Source organism: Lissotriton helveticus, chromosome 5_1 (genome assembly GCF_964261635.1).
Source record: "Lissotriton helveticus chromosome 5_1, aLisHel1.1, whole genome shotgun sequence".
Classification (NCBI taxonomy): domain Eukaryota; kingdom Metazoa; phylum Chordata; class Amphibia; order Caudata; family Salamandridae; genus Lissotriton; species Lissotriton helveticus.
This window is the reverse complement of record NC_136065.1, coordinates 1,726,805,039-1,726,823,837: the sequence shown is the minus strand read 5'-3', so window position 1 is coordinate 1,726,823,837 and position 18,799 is coordinate 1,726,805,039.

Below are 18,799 nucleotides of genomic sequence, written 5' to 3'. Positions count from 1 at the left end.
GAGAAAAAAGGGGGGTCCCAAAACGTGTTTTTAACATTGAGTTTTCCATAGGGCGGTTGGCCTCACTTTTAGCCCGAACGGCTGAATGGATTTGCACGAAACTTGGCAAAATTGTAGGGACTGGTAGCCCGATGTGCCTTTTGTAGGTCTCAATATATGTGCTCCAGTGGATTTTGAGAAATTAACGTTTAAAAAAAGATATATATCTGTAACAGCGGACCGGTTAGCGCTCTGGTTCGCGGACTTTTCGCGCAACGGAGCTTTGTGAAGCGAAGCTGATTGGTTCTCCGGCGTCTGTCAACATTCCAAACAGTCCGTAGCGGCCGCCATCTTGTCTCTCGGTAGGATCGAGAGACAAGAGGAGGTCAAAACAAAGGGGGAAATAACTATAAGGGGGCATAGTAGATCCTCGCTGACCCCCTAGGTTTGATGTGGAGGTTTTAAAAGGGCCCCGCGGGGAAAAAAAAAATAATAAAAATAATAATTGAACGGCTGAATGGATTTGCACGAAACTTGGCAAAATATTAGGGACTGGTAGCCCGATGTGCCTTTGCTAGGTCTCAATATATGTGCTCCAGTGGATTTTGAGAAATTAACGTTCAAAAAAAGATATATATCTGTAACAGCGCTCCGCTTCGCGTAACGGAGGTTTGCGAAGCTGATTGGTCATTCTGTCACTGGGCTATAGTTGGGCTACATCTGGCTGATATTTGGGCTACATTTGTTTTTTTGTGTGTCTGGCGGCCATCTTTGGGCTACATTGGGCTACATTGGGCTTCATTGGGCTACATTCGGCTAATTAGCAAATAGCTCATCGCAAACTAGGAATGGTAAAGAATCGCTATTTATTCCTTAAAGTTCGCTATTTAGGAAATGCAAATAACTTTGATGATACATATGGCGGTTCATCTCTAACAAGATAAGAAGCATAGGGATAGATTTATGATGACTGGCGCATCACCAGGGATGTGTTAGTCATTCTGTGCCGCTGTTCCGTCACCTATGGTGTGCTGCATTTACAATGCGGCGCATCACGGGGCAAAAACAGCACAGATGCGTGATGTATCTGTGCCGTAAAGGTGGCGCATTGCTGGAGTTGTATCGCAAGTGTGATGAAGGTCCAGCAAGGGTCGGGGGTGCCCCTGTCGCAGGGTTTCTGTTCTCACACAGAACTGTGGACAGAGGATTGGAACCTCGGCGAATTAGGGTGTCCCAAAACTCACGTTAGTAATCAAAAACTATTTAGCAAGCTAGGTACAGTGTCACATTGGATATAACAAACTCTCAATGTTTAGACAATCCAGAATATGAACTTATAGTACCTCAGGATACGTGGAACTCATGAACAGTCGGTCGTTATATATTTCTTAGAAACCAGAACATGGAGTTAAGAAGAACACATGTGTATTTGAAATGTTTATTTACTAATGCCGTCTTCTCAGGCGTAGTACCTTAGATAATAAAAGTACACATATTATCAGTAGCAAAATTACCAGCATAGTTACTAGTACATAAAAAGTGAATGGTGATAGTATGTTAACATGCTGTAAATGAATAAGAGTTAGCAACACTTATAAGCAGCCGCGGGCCGTGGAGGGAGTTACGGTGAGGCAGGGAGGCGGGGAGGGGGAGAAGCAGGGTGGAGAATACAAGTACACATATTATCAGTAGCAAAATTACCAGCATAGTTACTAGTACATAAAAAGCGAATGGTGACAGTATGTTAACATGCTGTAAATGAATAAGAGTTAGCAACACTTATAAGCAGCCGCGGGCCGTGGAGGGAGTTACGGTGGGGCAGGGAGGCTGGGAGGGGGAGGGGCAAGGTAGAGAGGGCTCCACCCTGCTTCTCCCCCTCCCCGCCTCCCTGCCTCACCGTAACTCCCTCCACGGCCCGCGGCTGCTTATATCTCACCCTCCCTAATACACATATTATATTATTTGCTAAGAAGGTCTCTTTGTGTTGGTTTAGGGCGTGCCCATACTTTAGTGTCTTAGATTTGAAGGAATCACATCAGCATACACCAGCTCTCTCTTCATGTGAACCGCATCAACTGTTGTGTATGTGTGTTCGGCAAAGCAATATAAAACCCGCCTCATGCCCAGAATTGGCAGAAGTTGCACTTATGTTATGAGTATGAAGTCGTGGAGATCAGACCTCATAACAATTCTGTACCGTGTTGTTCTTGAAACTTTAGCACTCGCTGTACAGATATAGTTTAACAAGTAAAGCAGATAGTAGACCAATAACATATTATTCTCATGTAAACCACGATGAACTACTAGGTGGAAAGCTAAAGCAACAACTAAATGTCGTGTGCAGAAGTTGCAAAAAAGGAAAAATGGCGTTTAAACCGGTAATGAGCCCATGCTAACTTAACACGGTGTAAAGATATCCAGGACCTAGATGACACCTCCTCATGATCCGGAAACGAACTGAATAAGATAATAGAAGTGCCATCTCATGAGAGCAGATTGCAAGTTTATATGTGGACGGTCCGCAAGGTAAAGCATTAAAAACTAGGAAAATTCAATGCTAAAGAAAAATAAAACAGCCAAGTACTTTATCGAGTCTTAAGCCAATAGGCAAGGTAAATAATAAAAACTTGACAATTAAGTCAATGAATTGTCAATGAAATGCTAGTACTCAGCATATGAAACATCAAAAAGGTCTATGACATAACTGTGTATGCAAAATAAGCTGCAACAGCCTCCAACAGGAAGTCACCGTCTTCATCCGAAAACAGTTCAGCCATCCAATTTAAAAGCGGAAAAGAACATACGTGCTCTCCCAGCACCGGATCCTCTATCACCATCAGAGGACAGCTCGGTGGGTTTTCAAGAAAGCTGTGTTCCAAGAAAGACTGTGCTGCCGCCAGTAAATTCCAGGGACCAAGTAGTCCATGCATCAATGCCACAGCCATAATCCTTTCGCCAGGACAAATCAACTCGTGAGTAATGATAGGAGTCATCAGCTGATTAAAGTCGACGTCAGGAGAAACCGGTCTGCAGAGACACAAATCAATGGCCCAATCGAAATCACAGGTCAGGCAGTGAAATACAGGCTGGACACAGGTGAAGTAGGAGAACCGAAAAGATAATCCATATGCCGTGCTTAATATCGCCAACGGCATTGTGCCATAATATTCTAGCATGCGATTGCGGAACAGTGTCAGCAGCTGCAGGGTCGGAGGTTGCATAGGAGGGACATCCATATTTAAAAATGTAAAAAAGCACAAGAGCGTCCGCTGGTAATGCAAGTAAAAATGCAATCCACGAACCAGAGTGGAGAAAATGGAATGAAAGGGAGCAGGGATGACTCCAAAGATTTTCTCAAATGAAGTCACGAGACCACTGGTAACAACTTTAAAAAAGTGTGCCAGGGATTTTGTGGAGGATGCGTTAAAGATAGTCGGAAACATGTTGCTGAAATTGAAAGGCAAACCTGTGTACGGGTGTTCGCTATGTGAAGTACGAAAGTTTCACGGGCCGAACTCAAGGCCACCTCTCTCTGAGACAAAAGAGCTCTTATTCTTGTCATGCCGTTGAAACGTGTCCCAAGGTTGGTATTTGTGGCCAGATTGAAAACTCCCTATGTTCATGTGTGGGAGGAAATAGAACATTTCTGCAGCAAATAACCCGTTCACTTACTGTTACGATAAAAGGAATACTTTTAATTAACTCAGAACAATCTTCATTATTGAGCATCAAATAACTACCATTTTCCAACAACTTGAACGTGGGGATGATAGCAGGAACTGGCGTGCCTTGCATCACGCAAGCCATATTTGGTCGGTGTTTGTTGCATGAATCGTGTAACTGTATGTGCCTACACATTAGTGAATGATCTGGCGTCTCAGTGCATTCCTCTCCATTCAGATAAACTTCTTGATCATCTTTGAAACATCTGTATGTGTATGGAAGCGACCAGACCTCATGAACAAAAGCACTACCTAAAGGTTCATAAAGACCTATTGGTATATATTTCATACAATTTGAAAACTTATATAAAGCAAAAGGCAGCGTTATTAAACCGTCGATAAGGCATGTTGCCAAAAAACCCGCAATCCTCTGCTGATGATGTCACTGAGCATGTCATGAATGATGTAATATGTGACATCATCAGTAGTGGATTATGGGTAATAGTATCTCTAGTTTACTCCCCTATAGCTGTCTTTCTTTTAACATAAGTGTGTGTTTCCTTCCCTTATACTTACTGTTTTTGGTTCGCTTCCAGTTCGCGTACCAGCGAGCGAACTAGGAAGCGAACTAAGAGAAATAGAGGTTGGCACAGTTCCAAATATTGTACCAATTTTTTAATAACGGGGAGGTAGTTCTGAAAAGAACTTTTTTTTTTATTTTTCTGAACATTTTTTTACTGTAAGGTTCCCGATTCGCGAAGCGGGAACGAAGAAAAAAAAATATTTAAAAAAATAATTATTCATAAACATATAAAATATATTTTTGGATTTAAAGAAGAATAAATTTTACAGCTACAGATATTAGCTGTTAAAAAACCAATGAAATTCACTGAAAAAACCATAGGTTATAGACCATATATAGTTAGGAATTAGCATTTACAAAACCTTGAAAATTCACTGAAAAAACCATAGGTTATAGACCATATATAGTTAGGAATTAGCATTTACTAAACCTTATTTTACTCACACAAAACCATTGAAATTCCATATATAGTTAGTTGCACTAACTATATATCGCGCACCCGCAATCCACTGCTGATGATGTCACATATTACATCATTCATGACATGGTCAGTGACATCACTGATGACATCACTGATGACATCTCAAATGACATCACTGATGACATCACTGATGACATCTCATTTGACATCAATGACCACATCACTGATGATATCATTCATGTGACAATACAATGCATCTCCTCACATTTTAATATAACCTCTGTTTCACCCAGTGTTAAAAAGAGAGTATAATTTTTGAAACCATTGACACACCAATACTAGTTACTACATACGCACTCACTGATTGCTACGTCTACACACACCTTCACTCATTCACCCATACAATCATTCATACATACAATCACTCATCTTTACAACACTATCATATGCACTCATACACCTATACAGACACTCACAGTCTGCCACGCATCCATGGAGTTACTCACACACCTAGTCAGTCCTGTAAAGAATCAATGACACTTCCATTTTCTTGTCTATACAGTTAAACATAGAGCACCTTACATTTTCAAACATATACTAACACATACTTACCTTCTTATACAATCATTGATACAAGTACAGATTGATCTGCACAGAGTCACACACCTCCCAGCTAGCCACACACACACTCAGTCTCCCATACAAATACTTGGGCAATCAATCAATAACCCATATAGTTACTCATATAGCTACTGATCAACACATGCAGCAGTTTACAGAACAACAGACATAATGATGCACAAATTAAGACAGTTTAGTCACTAACCCATGCAGTCAGTGAGACACATTTAATCACTCACTCATACAGTCAGTCATGCACCTACTAAATCCTTCGTCCAGACACTTACACATCCACTCATTCTTCAATATGTAAGACATATTTAAACTTTATAGAAACAAAAAATCACTGGATGTTGTTATCAGTGATGTCATCAGTGATGTCATTTGAGATGTCATCAGTGATGTCATCAGTGATGTCACTGACCATGTCATGAATGATGTAATATGTGACATCATCAGCAGTGGATTGCGGGTGCGCGATATATAGTTAGTGCAACTAACTATATATGGAATTTCAATGGTTTTGTGTGAGTAAAATAAGGTTTAGTAAATGCTAATTCCTAACTATATATGGTCTATAACCTATGGTTTTTTCAGTGAATATATATATATATATATATATACATATACATATATTAGCCATTTAATTTAAACAAATGAACAAAATTTAAATTAAAACAATGATAAATAGGTGAAGTTATCCTCAAAGATATAACAATAAGTTATTAAAAGGGTCACACAGGTTGGACACAAAAAATGGCTGCGAGCCTGTATCACATGGTCATCAACAATAACAACACTCCGCATGAAGGCTTTGGGAACAAAGGGAAGACATGCAGGTCTATGAGGAAAGCACACTGGCTGACTGCACAAAGTGGCCACTGACCATATGGTCACAAGAGAACACATGCAGGCCTATGGGGAAAGCACACTGGCTGGCAAGTGGTAACACAAAATGGCCATCAGCCACATGCTCACAACAACAAGAGGCAGGAGGGCGAGGCCTGGAAAACAAAGAACACATGCAGGCCCATGGACACTGACTGTATACAAAATGACCCCTGGCCACTTGGCATGTTGAGCAAAGACAAATGGTATCCTATGGTAAACACACACTCACACACTGGCATACTCAGTCCAGGAAGTGGAGTTCATCTTCAAGCTCAGGTTGTTCACACAGAAGTTGGTCTGCTAACACACTTGATTCTGATCAATCCTCCACCTCATGTGCTGTTTCAGGTATGGTGTTATTATGTGGTATGAAATATTTGCTCATTTTGTTCACGGTGAATCTCTCCACATTTTGAGGCAAGAGAAATGTACTAGCTGCACTGAACACATGCTCAGCAGACACACTGGCTACAGCATGACCCAGATACTTTATTGCCAGACTGCTGAGCTCTAGCCATTGGTGGATCTTCTCACACCAATAAATCAATGGGTTTTGGTCCACATAGATCTACTTTGGATCATCCACATACTCCTGGACCATCCTGTAAATGGTCATTGGTGCTGCCACTTGCTCAACCTCTGTTGCCATTGCCTTTGCACTGAACTTGAGCCATGCCATTTGATACCAATCGAATGCAGAGATTGGTGCCTGATTCTTCAGTTGCTTTTGTTGCTGGTGTTCTGGTTGCTGGTGTTGGCTGCTGTGAGACAAGACTGCCCTCTCTAGAAGTTGAAGGCAGCACCCCAGAACCGTGGAGTGGGACTCTAGTTCCAGCTGTTCTACTTCCAGGTCTCCAGCTTGCTCAATAATTCACTGATTGCATTTTCAGCATCCCCTTTAGAAAATGGAATGAAAGTGGGCAGAACTTTTTTGTACCATGGATCAAGTAGAGTGGCATAGATGTTTTCTTTGGATGAGATGATGTCATATTGCAGCCTTGTTCTACAAGCCAAGCGAAGGATTAGGCTCTCACCCAAGGCATGTGCTGTGTTTTCATTCACACATGAGCGTGAGAACCTTTCAGACACCTTCTTTAGCTGGTCCTGTAGAGGATACAACTATGGGAGAGCTTGGCCCATTGTACTGTCCTCCTTGTCAACCTCCTGTGTAAAAAAAAACCTTAAAAGGGAGTATCATCTGTCTCTGGCATATACTAGGCCCCATATGTCCAAATCCATGTTCACGATTTTCACGATTGCATCCCCTCCTCTTTAATGAGATAGTCAGTGATTTGCTTGTACTGCTCAAACAGATATTGCAACATGTAATAGGTTGAGTTCCAATTTGATGGCAACTCATGTATCAGTGGCTTAATTGGTACTCTATTAGTACACAGAATAATTTGCAACTGGTTCCGGGCTTTAAAATAATGCCTTAAATTAGTGCAAATTCTTCTGCAGGTGATCAGTATATTGGTGACTATGTCTTCTTGTTTAGAAAGTCTTGCACAACCAGGTTGATGCAATGCATCAAACACGGGACACTGAAATAGCCACAGTCTGCCGTGGCCTTGACTATGTTACTGTCATTGTCCGTGCCAACAAATCCTACCCTGAGACCACTGGTCACAGCTATTGAGACACCTTGCTGTTAAATTTGTCCAAGATGTTTGAAGCTGTGTGTGATTTTCCCTATGGCAAACATGGTTACTGTTGCATGCAGCTGAATGCTCTTAAAACCTTCTTCATGGCCAAGACATGTAGATAGCTTTTGCTTTATCCCCACAAAAGAGATCTGCTTTATCCCCACAAAAGAGATCCAGTGTGCATCGATGCACATGTAATCAGTCACTTGACAACTGGTCCACATGTCTGTCATCAGGTGTATAGTGTGAACAATACTTGGCTGCGGAGCTTGTCCAACCAACTGCAGCACATCGTGATGCAGTGCTGGAACAGCAACTCACAAAATAGGTTGGACTTAGTACCTTCTATTTCGGGCCGATGTCTGTCACAAATTCTAAGAACCCCACTCCTTACACAAAAAAAGGGGAGGAGGTCTACCCCTAACATTTTTGCCAGCGTCCCATTGTACAAACAGGACATTGGGTAGTTGTGGTCAAAGAGCCCCTCCTGCCTAAACATGCCCATAATAGTAGCCTCTAGTTTCTTCTTTTCTGGGGCCACTGATGCAGGAGACTTATGAGAAGTTGGTGGCTGTAGACTGAGTGTGATTGGTGGTGAGACTGTCACTGTATGCCGTAGTGTCTCCATTTGACTCTGCATCTTCTTGTGCCATTGTGAAGTCACTGAGGCGGGTGTTTCTGCTGATGCACTCCTGGGGACAGGGCTGCTTTGAGTGAGGATGTCACCCACTTCTTTGTCATCATCACCTCCCACCGTGATTGGACTTGTAGCTGATGTTCCCCGGCTCTCTTCACCTTCACCACCATGACAACATTCAGCAATTTTTTAAGGTGCTCCTCCCACCAGATAGCATCATGTTTTTTCATTTGGGTAATTTTGCCTCGAGTACCATAATGTGAACCAAGCTTACCTCAACGAACATTCATGTGATACTCAAGCATATCATTAAACTGATATCACATCCATCCATGCAAGCCTATGGCAAAGGCACACTGGGTCGTTGCGCAAAATGGCTGACAGTCACATGGTCAAACAACAGCAAGCAAGGAGGAATGGGGAACAAAGTACACATGCAAGCCTATCACAGAAATTCTCCGAGGCGCATGCATATCTTATCACATGTACGCAGATGACACTCAAATCCACATCAAGATAACGTCACTGGAAGACATAAAGAAAATGAATGAGGCCTTAAAAATTTCATTACACTGGCTAATTAGCAATCATCGGAATTCCTATTAATACCACCACCAAAGAAACCCACAGAAGAGAAGGAATGGACCAAACTGATCACAGCGCTAAACTGCACCCCTACACTCGTTGAATCTGCAAAATTACCTGGAATCCCGCTTGATAAGAACCTAGACATGAAAGCCCACATCAAATCAATGACAAAAAGTGCCCAGTTTCACCTGAAATATATTAGAAAAAAGAAACCACTCATCTCTACGGCGGACCTCAAACTGGCAGTCCAGTCTTTAGTTATTTCAAGGATTGAATATGGATGTACAACTCTAGCAGGTCTATCGAAAATGTCCACAGCGTCACTAAAAGCATGTCTAAATGCGGTGGCAAGACTCATTACTGGATCCAGAAAATACAAGCATATCTCCCCTCACCTGAAAGCATTAAACTGGTTACCATACGAGGCCAGAATTCAATTCAAACTGGCATGTACTACACACAAAGTGCTCCACTACAAAACTCCAAGGTACTTAGATCAGAAAATAGAGCTTTCAGGGGAAAGCAGACCAGCTAGGAGTGCCAGAGAACTGCTGCTGAAACTACCCATCTTTCGGAAGAAGAAAACGTATGACAGAGCTTTCTTTAGAGCAGCCCTCAGAATCTGGAACTCACTCCCTCCAAACATTAGAAAAATTCCAAACATAGCAACATTCAAAAAGGAAGCGAAGAGTTTCCTAATGAGCAAGTTCCTTCCATAGGTTAGACTGTTCTCTTTAGCATCGTGACTAATACCCAAACATCGATCGTGAACCGGTCCTGTTGTAGAACTCACGGAAAGCGCATCAGAACCATGTGTATAGAAATACTGTTACACCTTGTAAAAATTGTTTTGTTGAAACCGATAAGAAAGTCAAGTACAGGAATAATATGTATAATAATGCTGCTATTCGCACTGTATCACAAATGTTCCAAATGTAACTGTGAAGTGCTCTGATACCCAAGGGTCAAGTCCATGCTATATAAAACTCTATAAATAAATAAAAAATATATATATCCCAAAAGCACACTGGGTGGATGCACAAACCAGCTGCCAACCAAATGGTCAAACAGCAAGTAAGGAGACACTGGGAACAACTAATACATGCAAGCCTATGGCAAAGGCACACTGTCTGGATGCACAAAATGGATGTATGTCATTACATTGTATACCAATACCACGCGTGCCATTACAACGTAGGTATTACTGCGCGATGTCAATGACTACGACATGCCATTACATCGAAAAATGTTACCACGACTATGCTTTTACCACGCATGCCATTACAAAGCAAAGGCATGCGTGGCAAATCTATACTCGTGGTTAAACTTTGCAAGGTTAGTGACTCTACCCTACCCCTGCACAACACTCCCAGGACCCCCTGTCCTCTCCCTCCCTACAACAAAACTACACCACCCAGCACGGCCCTAAAATACTACACAAACACTACAACACTACCCTAAAACACTACACTACACAAACACTACAACTCTACCCTAAACCACTATACTACACAAACACTACAACACTACCCTAAACCCTAAAACACTACACAAACACTACAACACTACCCTAAACTAAGCATGGGAGGAATTTGCGAATTCGTGCAAATTCGTAACCGCACTTCGCAAAAATCTGCAAAATTCCGCGAGCTTGCAAATGTTTTTTTTTGCAAGTTTGCACTATTTTTTTACTAGTTCGGGAACGAGAACTTGCGCAAGCGGTCGCAACGGTCGCGATGCCTTTTTCCTGTGTTCGCGTTCGCAATTTCCTGTTTTGGGTCGCAATGACGTGTTCGCGATCGCGGCGTCGCTCGGCCAGCTACCAAAATCCCGCAGCGCACGCGAACAGGGAGGAAAACTCATCAGCGAACGCAGAATCATGGTAAGTCAATGCCGCGCGCGCGAGATTGTATTTTTGAAGTGCGAACAAGAAAAAAAAATCTGCCAACTCGCGAATTGCAGATTTTTGGGCAATTTCGCGCATCTCGCAGATCGCGAAATTGCCAATAATTCTCAAATCCCGCTCAAATTTTCCACCCATACTTACCCTAAACCCGAAAACACTACCCCCAGCAAAACCCTGCCCCTACCCCCAGTCAGTACACTAAACACTACCCTGCACGGCCACCCCAACACTACCCTAAACCCTAAAACACTACACTACACAACACTACACAAACATTACAATACTACATTAAAAGTAACCCCCAGCCCAAGTGCAATACCCTTACCTCACTCTCCTCGTGGTTCCTCTCTCCTGCGTTAGTGTGGTGGATGGGGAGGATGACGTCAGTTGCTGCGGAGACTCATTCAAATTCCAGTCATCCCTCAGAGCTCTGCAGAGCCCCAGCTGTGTCATCCCTGTGCAACGGCTCGGTGTCCTCCATTATCAGCTGCAGCATTCTCAGCCCCTCCCACCCCCACCGCCAGGCATCCTGAACCGGCGCCTTATTGTGAGAAAACAGCCTCAGTTTTCTTACAACGACGTGTATAGCCATTACATCGCATGCGTTGTAAAAGCGCATGCGATGTAATGGTATGCGTAGTAATGGCTACGCGTTGTTACATCTCATGCGTTGTAACGCATGAATCCGTGTAGTTATTGCTGTTACCTAAGAACAACAGCAAGCAAGGAGGCATGGAGAACAATGAGAACACATTCAAGCCTATGGACAAAGACTCCACAAAATGGCCCCTCCACCGCACAAATGGTAGCCTATGAAAAGCACACTCACTGGCCAGACAAGGGAGGCATAATAACACTGAAGGCATCATATTCACTTTTTGTGCACAAACAAGCCGTGAAATACAAAAAAACACCAGATTTTTCATTTAATACAATGCCATCCCAGACCTAAATGTTGTTTTGAAACAACATATGCCACAGAAACAGTTGTTTCATGCACCCATGACTAGTACTGGCATGGGCCAACTTACTGGATGGCCCGTTAGCAGACTAGGCCACATAGTAAAATAAATAAACATTTAAACATTGCAAATATAATAAACATACAGAAAATGTACTGAACTGTGCAACGTTGTTCCTTTACAAAAGAAGAGAAATTAAATACAAAAATATAATATAACTAGGTCCCTACTGAAACTGCAGGTCACTCAGCACAATAAATGAGAGCATTTGAATAAAAGTACAAATAAATACTGGTGCATGCCCTCTATCAAATAAACAAGAGCTTTTTTTAATCCAATGGTATATATGCAGCAGAAAAAGAGAGTGATCCATCCAGCTCCAAATCCAAATGAAAAGTAACAAGGAGATTGACAAAGCACCAGCAGCAGCCTGCTGGACAGGAACAGGAAGTTGGAGTCTCCGGGGCAGATCCTTCCTGTTGAAAAAAAAGTTTTTAAAAAGACATCTTGCACTAAAAAACATCTCAAATGGTCCATTGGAGAAGAAAATCCACTTAAAAACCTCTTTTTGTAGCTTGAGCCGCTTCTTGAGCACAAAAGCTACTCGAGGGGAGCATTCGCGAGCGGCACTACATTGGCGTTGTTTTGGCTGGAAGCCCTGTGAGCTGGCGCGAAGTCTCTCTTGCGATTACTAGTGGCCCGAGAATATCATGACAAGAGCGTCAAAACAAATTCAGAGCGTGAACGGGACTATATTCATAACCACTGTAGGAAGGTGGATATCTGACTATGGTTACCCCCAAACTTTTTGCCTGGTGTTTAGCTGGTTTTTTACTTTAGTTGGCCTGGGATCCTGCTATTCAGGGCCCCAGGCTAATTGCTCTCACCTTAAAATGGACTCCATGTACCTTAGGTACATACACAATTGGAACTGGTTCACCTTATTGGCCCCTGTAACAGTGTACCCTAGGTACCCAGGGCATAGGTGCTTCCAAGGCCTACCAGGGGCTGCAGCATGTATTATGCCACCCCTGGCCTGGCCTCCATATTTTACACAACTGGCTGATCACTCAGCTGGGGTAAGTCGGTGTAATCACCCCTTACTTAGGTATAGTATGCTTATATCTAACCTAAAATGGACATATATGTTCCTATCAGCCACTCCTATGGAAGGCCTCATCAATCCTGGAGGCAGAGTGCTTGGAAATATGTGAGATGGTGTGCTGGCATGAGCTGAGCCTGTATGCAGCTTTCGGAACCAAGTCCTGTAGCTGTTCCATGATACTGCCATACCATATACTCTTAAGTGCATTATGAACCTCACGGTTAAATGCTATCTTTGGTTTGGCTTTATCAAAACATGTCGAGTAAGGTGTCATACGAATTGGAATACTACCCCCTCGGCAGTTCTGGCAACGGGGGTAGCATTCCACCCTTCTAGAGGTACACGACATGTACATAACCTGAAACCCGGGTAAAGTTAAACATGAGCCTCAGCATCACAAAATGGATGCTGCCACCACAGACACAAGTCTGACCTCCTGCTGCTGGGAGACCTTCCAGCGAGGGAGGCATGGACAATGGGTTTCCTGCCTTGGGAGGTGCTAGCACCACCCCAGACAGGGTTTTGTGTATTGGGTAGGACAGGGATGAATAGAATCAGACATGCCTGGGGCACACAAGGTGTCCCTGTGCATTTGCCAGTTCAAAACGGTGCTGGGGCTCTCCAGCCCCAGTCTTGGCGCAAAGCTGCACAAAGGAAAGGGGGTGTAACCACCCCCCTTCCTGATCCCACCCAGAGGAGGGACCTAGTAGGTGATCCGGCCCCTAAAATTGGAAGAAGAGTAGGAGCTGTGCCCCAGGACTTCAGATCATCCTGAACTCGACTTGAAACTAAGAAGAAAACTGGACTTTGACATTCTGCTGCACAGAAGACTGAAGAGAATCTCCCTTGTGGCCAAGGAGTGACCACCCTGTGAATACAGGCACCAACCAGCAACTCAACGTCTGCTTTGCCGCTGCCTCCCGCCGGAGCCCGAGCCCAGAGCCTGACAAGACCCAGACTCCCAGACATCTCAGAGCCCGATCCACAGTCCTTGAAAAGAAGAGACCCGTGGAGGCACCGAGAGACGTGGGACCGGACATCTTGGAAGACCCCCGAGAAGCTGACTGCGCAGCACCCAAGGCACCTTCGATGCTGTGCTTTGGGGTTTGAGAAGCCCTGACACGGAGCAGTAGTTACACCGAAGATCAGCCCCCCAGCTTCTCCACAATCTGTGTGGGGCCCTTTTGCACTTTGCCACTTGACGCACCATCCCGGCCATTTGCCACGTGGCTAGCGGCCATCTTGGCGATGAAAACGACAAACTACACCACTGGTCTGGTTGCTCCAGACTGGCCCTTGCTCCCCTGAAAAGGAGCACCCGCTCTGACCTTGCTGGTCCGAGTGAGAAGCTTGCATTGATTCCTGCGTGGCTTGCATTAGCCAAGGCCTGTTTGCTTCGATCAAGAAGCCGACACCGCCAACAGCTAGAACCTTTGTGGGGCAGCTCGTGACCAATGCCTGGACGTCCTCGACCTCTTCGTGTCCACGTGGCTGCAGAGACAATCTTCACTTCTTCACCTGTTTGCACCCGACATTGCCTGGTTCCATCCTGGTTCCACGGTAGTCACTGGCTAGTGACTTTGAACATTGTCCCCTCTGCTTTCAGGTCTTCACCTCTTCAGATCCACCCTTGGATCCACCGGAACTCTCCTCGACGACCCGCCTGCAGCATCTTCAGCTCCAAGCACATCGACCTGCGTGACGAAACCCGACACTACTTCGCACCTGTGCACCCGCTTCCTGTGGGTGAGGTAACTCAGCAACGCCAGTGTTCCCACACTGGCATATACCTCTTGTGCCTGTGTCCAAAGTTTTATCCTTGTAGGTCCATCGGAAGGTTCCTTAAACACTAACTTTGTAACTTTTACGCACCATTGACATTGCATTGGTGTATGCGTGCGCTTTAAGTGCTGCACCCGAGTCCCGCGGGCCTTTCCCGACTTCATCACTGCTAGTCCCGAACAGCTCCAGCGATTCCCCAGGCCCTAGGCCTCTTTCCTTTCCCCATAGTGGTTCTCATACCACTATTTTAGTATATGGTTTAGGTGGCCCCTAGGGCTCATCCATATTGTGCAACTTTTGTATATTTAAACTGTGTTTTGTTTTAACGCATTTGCTTCTGTGCTCATAAAGAGTATAGGGGATATTTGTAGAAATAAATCTATATATATTTTCAATATATATCTGTGTGGTGTCCTTTCATTTGGTATTCAAGGGGATTGTGTATGGTAAAACAGCTCGCTTCACATGCCTTTACAGAGTTTAGCCTAAGACTGCTTAGTCCATGCTACCCCTAGGATAGCTTGTCTATAAGGTTGACTTACAACCAATCATCATAAGGGTTGCTTGGCATGGTACAATGTGATCACTAGAACTAGTGAGCATCATATACCAGGCCAACTTCTCACATTGGTGAGCAGCAGTTTGGGATTTGAGCTTGCTGTTGTTTTACCATTACAATGTTTGAGAGTATCATTTGAAAGATCATACAGGTACCTGATAGGTACACTAAAACAAGACTGGTATACTTAAGTTCTACTGAACTTAGTTGTTGTAGAGGATAGGGAGTAGCACACCCTGACTACAACTACTAGATAGGTTTAGTAGGTAAACACCAGTGTAGGTAGATTGCAACATATGCACCCACACTAGAGCAATGTCTGGAGCAGAGGGATCCACTGGACCTATCTCTGTTGAGAGTGACCCTCCAAGGGCACCATCCAAATTTGCTATCTTTAACTTTAAAGAACTGAGGCAGCTGTGTTCCTTAAGAGGAATCAAAATGGGTCCTAACCCTACAGCAGATCACCTCAGAGAGCTTTTAGAAAAGTCTGAAGCTCTAAAGACCTCCAAACCAGGCCCCTCAGGGACTGGAGATGGAGGCTCTCCCTCTGAAGATGATAACACTGATGCCCCTGTCCCTGTCATCCAGATAGATGAGGAAAACCAGACCACTGGGGATACTCAGCCTGAGGATGAGGAAGAAGAGGAGGAGGAGGAAGAAAGTGGGTCTGATGATGAGAGAAATAGTCAGGTGCTAGTCAGCAGGCTTAACCAGGCTAACTTAAGCCTATTTGGGACTGAAAGTGGGTCCAACCCATTCAGACCCCCAAGTGGACTTAACCAGGAGCAAAGGAGGAGGAGGAATCACTCAGGCGAATCCAACACCTCCCACGCTTCTAGAGGTTCTCATGGTCACTCCAGAAGGGGGTTGACTAGCCCTCAGAGAAGGGAACATGAGGCCAAAATGAGAGAGGCTGAACTTAGGATCCAGAAGCAAGAATTAGAAATTGCCCTGGCCAAAGAGAAACTTGCTAGAGCAAGGCAGCCTAGAGAGAGTGGATTAGGATCCAATGGTGGCAGCACTATCCCTAAGGATAAAGACAGGTCCTATGAAAATAGAAACCTGAGTAAGATTGTGCCCCCCTACAAGACTGGGGATGACATCCACAAATGGATGACTGCACTTGAGAGAGCCTGCAGAGTACAGCAGATCCTTCAGGAGCAGTGGGCAGCAATCTTGTGGCTCTCCTTTGAAGGTAGAGGCCGAGACAGACTCCTCACAGTTAGTGATGGGGATTCTAGAAACTACCTGGTCCTGAAGAGTGCTCTGATTGATGGGTTAGGCTTAACCACTGAACAGTACAGGTTAATGTTCAGAGACACCCAGAAGACACAGACTCAGGACTGGTCTGAATTTGTTGAATGTGCCACTAAGGCTCTGGAGGGCTGGTTGCTGGGAAGTAAGGTTACAGACTATACAGGATTGTATAATTTAATTATGAGAGAGCAAATCTTAAGTAATTGTCAAAATCAGCTTCTACATCAGCACCTGGTGGACTTTGATCTGACCTCTCCACAAGAATTGGGTAAGACGGCAGACAAATGGGTCAGAACCAGGATCAGGCCTAAGAACCAGGGTGGTGACCAAAAGAAAGAGACTACCAAGCCTCAAGAGAAGGGTGGGATAAATCAAAAGAGAAGACTTCCCCAGGGCCCCAAAACTCCAAGGATGGGGGTGGGTCCCAAGACACTTCCTCTACACAGAAAAAGCCTTATTGCCGTGCCTGTAAACAGGTTGGCCATTGGAAAACAGACAGCTGTTGTCCAAAGAATAGTAATAAGGAAAACATACCTCCAGGTAAAGCTCCAACACCTCCTGTCTCTGTTAGCAGTGGTCCCCCAGGTGGTGGGAGCACCCCCAAGAGTTTGGGTGGGGTTACCTTTGGAACACAGGTGGACTCTGGCCTAACCAGGTCCCCAACTGATCTTGTCTATGAGACTGGCATGGGATTTGCCAATTTCACTGATTGCCCAAATACTTTGAGCAAGTATAGACAAGAACCCCTCATCAATGGCTTGAAAGTTGAGGCCTTTAGAGACACAGGGGCTAGCATCACCATGGTGGCTGAATGTCTAGTCCCCTCAAGGCAACTTTTACCTGATGCCAAATATCAGGTGACAAACATTGATGGAATAGAAACCAAACATCCCATGGCAGTAGTCAATTTTAGCTGGGGAGGTGTCACTGGCCCAAAGAGAGTGGCAGTGTCAGAAAACTTGCCTGTAGATTGCCTACTTGGTAATGATTTGGAAATCTCAGCCTGGGCTGAGGTTGAACAACAAACCCATTCTAGAATGGTAAATCTCCATGGAAAGGTTAGTGGGGCTGTGATGGCTACAGCCCCAATCCAAGATGTCCTTCCTGAAAAAGTTGGTTGGGCTGAGCAATCCTCAGCCCCATCTTTAGCTAACTTCCCTCCTGAAAAGATTAGCAGGGCTGTGATGGTAACAGCCCATACCCAAACTGAGTCTCCTCCTGAAAAGGTTGGTGGGGCTGTGATGGCCACAGCCCAAACTCAAACTGATACATGTGTTGTGAAGCCTGAAAAGATGGATCACTCCACACAAACAGAGAGCATTGAGGAGGAAGAAAAATCTCCCTCCCACCAGACTTTAGGAAAGGATCAGCCTCCTCAGGGAACTGATCTTACCCCTGATGAAGGAACTGCCCCAGAGGTGGTCAGGCCTAGCCTGACAGAGCATCTGATGTCAGTGGACCTTTCTCAGGTGGGACCCAGTCTGGATCAGGTATCCTGCCCCTCTCTACCTTGCCTTAGTCAGCCCAGGGCTGCAGAGGACAAGAAGGACAGTGAGCCCCAAAGGGCCCCCTGTCAAATAAAGCACCCTAATCAACAGATTAGGGGCACCAAAGCTAGCAGCCCTAGCCAGGTGAAAACTTTAAAAACTCCTGAGGGATCCCCCTTAAAATTAGTTAGGGACCTCCCACAGATGGATTCTGTTGGGCACAGCCAAACCTGTGACCCAAAGGGTCCAAACCTGAACTGTCCCTCCAGTAAGCCAACCAAGGGGACACAGCCTCCAGCTTTAGGTAGCCAGAGGTTGACCCTGAGAGCACAGTGCAACTCAGTCAAAGAAAGAAAGGCCTACATGGTGGAAAGTGATTGGAGGAAGCTGAGTCCTACAGGGGAATCTAACTTCAGTTCTCCATCTCAACATCAGCCTTTAACTTTGCCAAGACACACCACAGGTAGAGATTCCCTATGGTGGAGACCCTCAGATACCCTTAGGGTGAGGGATTGCTTAGTGGATCATGAGACAGGGGGTAACCAAGCCAGAGCTGGTACTTCCTTATATGGCCACTTAGGCAATATAGGCTTACCTGGTCAAGGATAGCCTTATCTCCTTTCGTTTGGGGGGGGGGTTGTGTAGGAAGGTGGATATCTGACTATGGTTACCCCCAAATTTTTTGCCTGGTGTTTAGCTGGTTTTTGACT